At 47.0% G+C, this 6,875-nt stretch overlaps 1 long non-coding RNA gene across 1 annotated transcript; it reads left to right on the top strand.

Moving 5' to 3' along the window:
* The first annotated feature begins 6 nt into the window (after window positions 1-6).
* LOC308070842 lies at window positions 7-4,188 on the top strand. Its single transcript, XR_013930881.1, has 2 exons — window positions 7-2,477; window positions 2,709-4,188. It is a non-coding gene; the product is annotated as an uncharacterized lncRNA (long non-coding RNA).
* Window positions 4,189-6,875: the final 2,687 nt, after the last annotated feature.

Here is a 6,875-nt window from a genome sequence, read left to right as displayed (position 1 = left end):
TCTCTGTCAATGGGCTGCCAGCATGTCCTCTAGGATCCAGTCTGTACACTGATACTTTTTTTTTTTTTTTTTTTTTTTTTTTGGTCAGAAAGGTTTTCTGCTCCAAAACCAATGCCTCACTGTTTTTTTTATATCACTCAGTTCTTTCTAATCTTCTCTCTTTGATGTATTTTTAGATGCTGCTATCTCATTTAGACCTTACTTAGTCACATGCATTCTGTTTAGCCTTTTATCATTTAATAACTCCTGACTCCCAACAAGTTTTGCTGCTCTTTGAATAAATGCCAAAGGTTGAGTAGTAGCTTTATTGGTGCAGAAGTGGCAGAGAGGGAGAACTAGCTATTTTTCGAGTTGCAGATGCCATGGTGTGACTGAATTTTGCCATATTAAAATACTCTTCATAGATCTAAAAGGCATCCCACATTCATAAGAAAATTCTTCTGGAGTCATATCAAGGCAGGAGAGGAGATGGGTGTGTTACTGGAGTCGCCATCACCAGTTCTCATCCTTGGGGATGTTTTTCCAGACAGCAGAGCCTAGAGCAGCTTTTGGGGTGCTCTGAGACGAGGCTGAGGCCATAGCAAGGAAGGGAACCAGCTGTACCAGCTCTCTTGCACTTTCTAAGGCAGCACCTGGTACTTGTTCAACAGGGGAAAAATCTGTTTTGAATATTCCCACTTCAGTCAACCAATACCTCTAAATAAGAGAGTGCTGCACTCTGCTTCTTCAACGAGTGCTCCTCCTTTCACAAGGCTGAGTAACTATGACTTCCCTACAAGTAACCTGCTGAATTTGCTTTTCAATGTATCTTCTACCACCACTTATTTCCAGGCGTCTTCCTTCAGTCTTGCAATTTCCATAAGGTTTTATCTGAGGAATAAATTTTAGGCCCCAGCTCCTGCAAGCTGAGATATCAACACAGGCTAAGCCCAGAGTCCCGAAGGAGCAGCTAGGATTACCAAAACATTAAATTTCAGTAAGATGAGAAATCTATACCCAGAGTATATAGGTCACATCATCTACTTGTCTCTATCTGTTGAATAAACACGAACCAGTAGAGAATGTATTATGTTTAGGGTGATCTGTCTTAATTCATTCCCAGCTCGCGTAAGTGCCCGTGCGGGCATGGACAGGGCGGCACTGCTAAGCTCCAGAAGGCAATGGGCTCTTGCTGTGTGGTGCTAGTGAGCCATCAGGACATTTCAAAAGGACATTTACTCTTGGATACTTGTTATTCAAGCAACATGTAACTTCTCCTGCTGGAAAAGGTTCTGCAGCTGCAGTATGTCAGGTAATTCCCCCGCCCCAGCACAAACTACACGCACAAATGCCCATACACCTGGCTTGAGGCATCCGTGCGAAGGCAGCGTAAACTGCATGGATTTTACAGCAACATCCCAGGCTGACAGGCAGGTTGCTGAGAGCTGAACATGATTTCTGATCTCCTGCTGACCAGATAGGTGTTCGGTTACAGTTTCATTGCTTTTTTCTTTCACGAGTACATAGTTCTCCTGGATGTTTTATTATAAATTTCTAGCAAGATAACCCCAAAAGCCCCCATATGAATAAGATGCCAGGGAAAAAAGCAGAACATTTGTAATTTAAGGATAAATAACAAAGTTGCTGAGGGTAAAAATACCATGAAAGTTATTAACTACAGTGTTAATGTCTATTTAAAATGGTAATGAAAAGCAGTCTGCCCTGAAACTAAACTGTTGAGGTAAAGGCCCAAACAACATTTTCAATCAACAATGCCACTGGTATTACCTAGCTTGCCCACAGTTTACTTGGTATTTGCTTTCCTGCATATTGCATTCTGAAGTGTCTGGTAGAATCATGAAGTTCATGGTCACCATCTGGTGCTCAGCTCTGATCACTGATTTTGTTGGAGTTGCACCAGAATGTTTTGCTTTGGTTTTTTTTCTGATGAGCAATAGGATGAGCAAGGCTATTAAATACAGAGTGGGGACTGAAACTGATGATGTTTTTTAACAATGGTCACGTCCCTGGTTGCAGCAGTGCCTGTATGTGCTCTGCCATTGGTTTGAAGGAGCAGGATCTGGCCGGTGGTACATTTCTTTGCAGGGCATGGCCAAGCATACTACAATTTATGGGACTAGTCATCCCCTAAAAGATGGCTGAAAAGTGCTGCAACACTATTGTCTTTAGTAAGGTTGTGCCTCCTTAATGCTTGTGGATGGTGTGGGATGGTGCCTGGCCTGATGGTGCTGCCCTGGCTCCCCTGCCCTGCGGGGCACGGGGACTCCCTGGGGTTCTGCTGGCTGCTTACGGTCTTGTTCTGGTTTTTCAACAGGTTTAACAGCAAAGACAAAATGGAAGCATCTTCACTTGTATCTTGGTAGCTGATAGAAGCTGGGTTGTCTTGGATGTGAGATTTTTGTTGTCTCCATGCTCTGTGTAGCCTCATGCCAGCAGGATGTGGCTCACCAAAAACGCAAGGAGGGAAAAGCTGGAAAGCGAGCTCCTTTGGCTTTAATTAGTGCTGTTCAAAGGCTGGGCATTTGGAACCAGCATTGGACTTTGCATTGTTTGATTTACTTCCCTGTAGCCAGTATCCCTCCCTCCCCCCACCCCCTTGGAATAATTTGCATGATGGTGTTTTTTCCCATCTAATCCCCTCACTGTTTTCATTTTTTTGTCTCTCTCTCTCTCTTTTTTTTTTTTTTTTTTTTTTTTTTTTATGAGAGCTGGTGCGATTTATCTCCAAATACTTGAAGCAAAGATGAATCCAGCTTTAATGAACTCCAGGGGTCTGCCACAAGGGGCCCAAGTGTTTATGAAAGGCAGAGAGTCTCCAGGCAGATGATGCTGCCCCTCCAGCAATATGCATGGGTATCAGGAAATGTACTCTCTTTGTAGCTTCCTCCTAAAAGGCAACCGCTGAGTAAGGTGCCATTAACTGGATTTAGTAGCCAAAACCAGAAAATTAACGACAGGGAGCTGAATGGACTCACGCAATGACTGAGAAGAGGCCCAGAGAAGAAGGGTGCTGTGGTGAAAGGTGATGGACTGGATGAAATGGGCGTCCTTCAGGGACCGAGACTCTGCAAAAGCTTTATAGATTCTTTATGATGTCAAGAGGTTGTGCAGATGGAAGGTGCTTTCCGTTATCTACCTCATAACAAGTTTTCTTAGGAAAACAAGCCGCCTCTTACCCTTCTCTCCTGAAATAAAAAAGCGCTGATACCCGTTTTCAATTTTTGACATTATGCTTTTGTTAAACTGTGCTTTCAGTCAGGAGAAGCAGTGGGGAAGGTCCCTGGCAGTCACCCTTCCTTCTCTTCGTCTGCTCCCTTCAAAAGGTCCTGCCTGAAAGCTGCCCTCTGGTATGAAACCCAAATCTCCAAGTGGTTTCATCCCTGTCCAACTCCTGTCAACTGGCACCGGCAGCATCTGACGGTTGCTGAAGTGTTACGCTTCAGCAGGAATTGACCTTGGGTGACACCAAGGGACATAACGGGTACCTTGGTAAACCTCAAATGATCATAAGGAGACAAGCGGAGAATGCCAGATGATCATAGAGCCTAATTCTTAAGCCCCAGGGGAGCCCAAAAGTAATTTTGGGTACCAAGAGGACCTCAGTGGATGTCCTGAAGCACTTTTGGTCCCCCAGTGACTTCTGGGGACCCTAGGGGCTCATTGGGACCTCTCAGGAGACCTCTGAGCAACACACACTTGAAGGGATGGGTCAGAGCTACATTTGGTGCATGGGTGACTGGAGATGAGCTTGGGGAGCCAACATAGTGACCCCAAAGTCACACACAGCATAGTCTGAGGGCAGCGCAGGTCAACAAGTAGAACATGGGACCAGCCCAGGGCATCAGCTACCACGCGCGGTTCCCTGAGGCTGGCAGTTGGCATAGGGAGATGCCTGCAGCAAACTTTACCCAAAAAATTTATGCTCAGGAGTCATCTGGGGACACAATATGTTAATTGGCCATCTCATGTAACTCCATATACTAATTGGTGTCCTCAGATGACCCCTGAGCCCAAGATTTTGGGTAAAGTTGACCTCTAGTAACCCCATATGCTAATTGGTGTCCTCAAATGACCCCAGCATGCTCCCCAAAGAGGCAGTTTGACCTCTAGTAACCCCGGGGGCCTCAGTTTGACCTCTAATAACCCCGGGGGCCTTGGTTTGACCTCAAGTAAACTCAATTTGACCTCTCGTAACCCCGGGGGCCTCAGTTTGACCTCGAATAACCCCAGTTTCACCTCAAGTAACCAGGGTTACTAGAGGTCAACTTTACCCAAAATCTTGGACTCAGGGGGTCATCTGAGGACACCAATTAGCATACGGGGTTACTAGAGGTCAACTTTACCCAAAATCTTGGACTCAGGGGTCATCTGAGGACACCAATTAGTATATGGGGTTACTAGAGGTCAACTTTACCCAAAATCTTGGACTCAGGGGTCATCTGAGGACACCAATTAGTATATGGGGTTACTAGAGGTCAACTTTACCCAAAATCTTGGACTCAGGGGTCATCTGAGGACACCAAATAGCATACGGGGTTACTAGAGGTCAACTTTACCCAAAATCTTGGACTCGGGGGTCATCTGAGGACAACAATTAGCATATGGGGTTACTAGAGGTCAACTTTACCCAAAATCTTGGACTCAGGGGTCATCTGAGGACACCAATTAGCATATGGGGTTACTAGAGGTCAACTTTACCCAAAATCTTGGACTCAGGGGTCATCTGGGGACACCAATTAGCATATGGGGTTACTAGAGGTCAACTTTACCCAAAATCTTGGACTCAGGGGTCATCTGAGGACACCAATTAGCATATGGGGTTACTAGAGGTCAACTTTACCCAAAATCTTGGGCTCAGGGGGTCATCTGAGGACAACCCATTAGCCTCTGGGGGTTACTTGAGGTCAAACCGGGGTTACTTGAGGTCAAACTGCCTCTTTGGGGAGCACGCCGGGGTCATCTGAGGACACCAATTAGCATACGGGGTTACTAGAGGTCAACTTTACCCAAAATCTTGGGCTCGGGGGTCATCTGAGGACAACTGATTAGCCTCTGGGGGTTACTTGAGGTCAAACCGATGCCCCTGGGGTTACTAGAGGTCAAACTGAGGCCCCCGGGGTTACCTGAGGTCAAACTGCCTCTTTGGGGAGCATGCCAGGGCCATCTGAGGACACCAATTAGCATATGGAGTTACTAGCAGTCAACTTTACTCCCAGAATGTCTCGTGGACCTCTGAGGTTACCTATAGACACAGAGTGTTACTCAAGATCGGGAATTAGCATATGGGATTGATTGAGGTCCACTTAGTTGTACATTTCTGCTCGGGACCATCAGCCAAGGTCCCCAGTGTCAGTGCCTGCTCTCTGAGGCCAGCCAGCAGCAGTTTGTTCTGGGTCTCAGCTGAGGTCACCAGGTCACACGCTGAGTACTCTGACATCACATTTAGGCCGATGGACCCTCCCTGCTGTCCCTGCGTGGGACCCTCCAGCTGCCACACGCTGCCTCGGTTCTCCGCTGTGGTGCGGGTGACGCACGGCGCCCGTTCGGGGCTTGGCTGGCCGTGGAGGCCAACCTTGGTCCAACAGCGGGCACCATCGGGCCTCGGCCACACACTGAGCCCAGCTGCAATGCCTCTGGCACGTGAGGTGCAGGGTACAGCCTGCACATGCTGCCCTCTCTGTGCTCCCTCATTGCTCCAGTCACACTTTAGGGCTTGCAGTGATCAAGGAGTGCTGCAAGCGGGTGCTTACACCTTCCCCTGCGCCAGCGTTGCCCCTGTTTTCTGTGGAGATACACCTCAGTTCTTACACTCTCTCTTGATGGTGCTTAGGGGCTTTCCAAGGGAAAAAAAGGTGACACAGTCTATCCCAGGCATGTTCTTGGGTCCCTCTGCTGTAAGTCATTCGGGAAACAGCCCTCACTGGCATTCAGCTGTGCTCCACATTCAGGGGTTTGTCTGTCCACACACATCTCTCCCTTCCAGCTCCTTCCCTTGACCAGCAGCTGGCTGTGGGGGTGGGTCACTGCTCCGTTCCTGAGCTCCCCCAACGTGCTGCTCTGTTCTCCCAACGTTTTCCCTGCAGCTTCTCAGCTAGCTGCAGCCCACAGCCTGCATTCACACCCCGTTTCTGCACTCCCTTGGGAAGCACCAGCCCTGGGGTGCTTCCCCTCATCGGCATGTGCCTCCAGTTCTCTTACATTTCAGGTGCTCACTGTGCCTTTCATTCAGCTTTTGTTTTCGCCAGTTTGTGTTACCATCCTGCTTTTGCCTTCTGCCTTCAGTTCCCATCCATTTTTTGGCTGACTATTTAAAATGCATAGATCCTGGTACCGTGCCCAGGGAAAACGGAGCAAACGCAACCCTGCTGGGACATGAACAGGCAACCAGCGGCCTGTAGAGAAACCTGAGATGAACCAATTTACACAAACCAGGCAGATTAATGAAATTAAGAAAATGATCTCACTGGCAAAAGGACAGCAAAGACCTCTTTGCAGCTGCAGTGATCTCAGCTGATGCTAAATAAAAAGACATAATTAGTATTTCTCCTCACACATCCATGTCACCTTCAAAAACGCAAGGCACTAAAACTTAGATTAATTTATAGAAACAAGAATATCTGCTGAGTGTTACACAAAGACATAAAGCAGACTCAGTGCTGGGGATAGTGTCAAACACATGATTATAAAATCACAGAATTTATTTTATTCTATTGTTATTTATTCCAAAAATCACAGACGTGTTCACTCTCCAGCTGCTGCCATCAATCACTTTTATTAGCCCCCCCTTCTATTCATCCAATGCTGCTTTAATGCTGCATGTGTACTTTCAACTGCACCGTGAAGTGAAAGCAAATGCGTAATATTTTCTTAAAAGC

This window comes from Falco punctatus (assembly GCF_963210335.1).
Source record: "Falco punctatus genome assembly, chromosome: 10".
Lineage (NCBI taxonomy): Eukaryota > Metazoa > Chordata > Aves > Falconiformes > Falconidae > Falco > Falco punctatus.
This window is presented reverse-complemented; position numbering and strand designations above follow the sequence as displayed.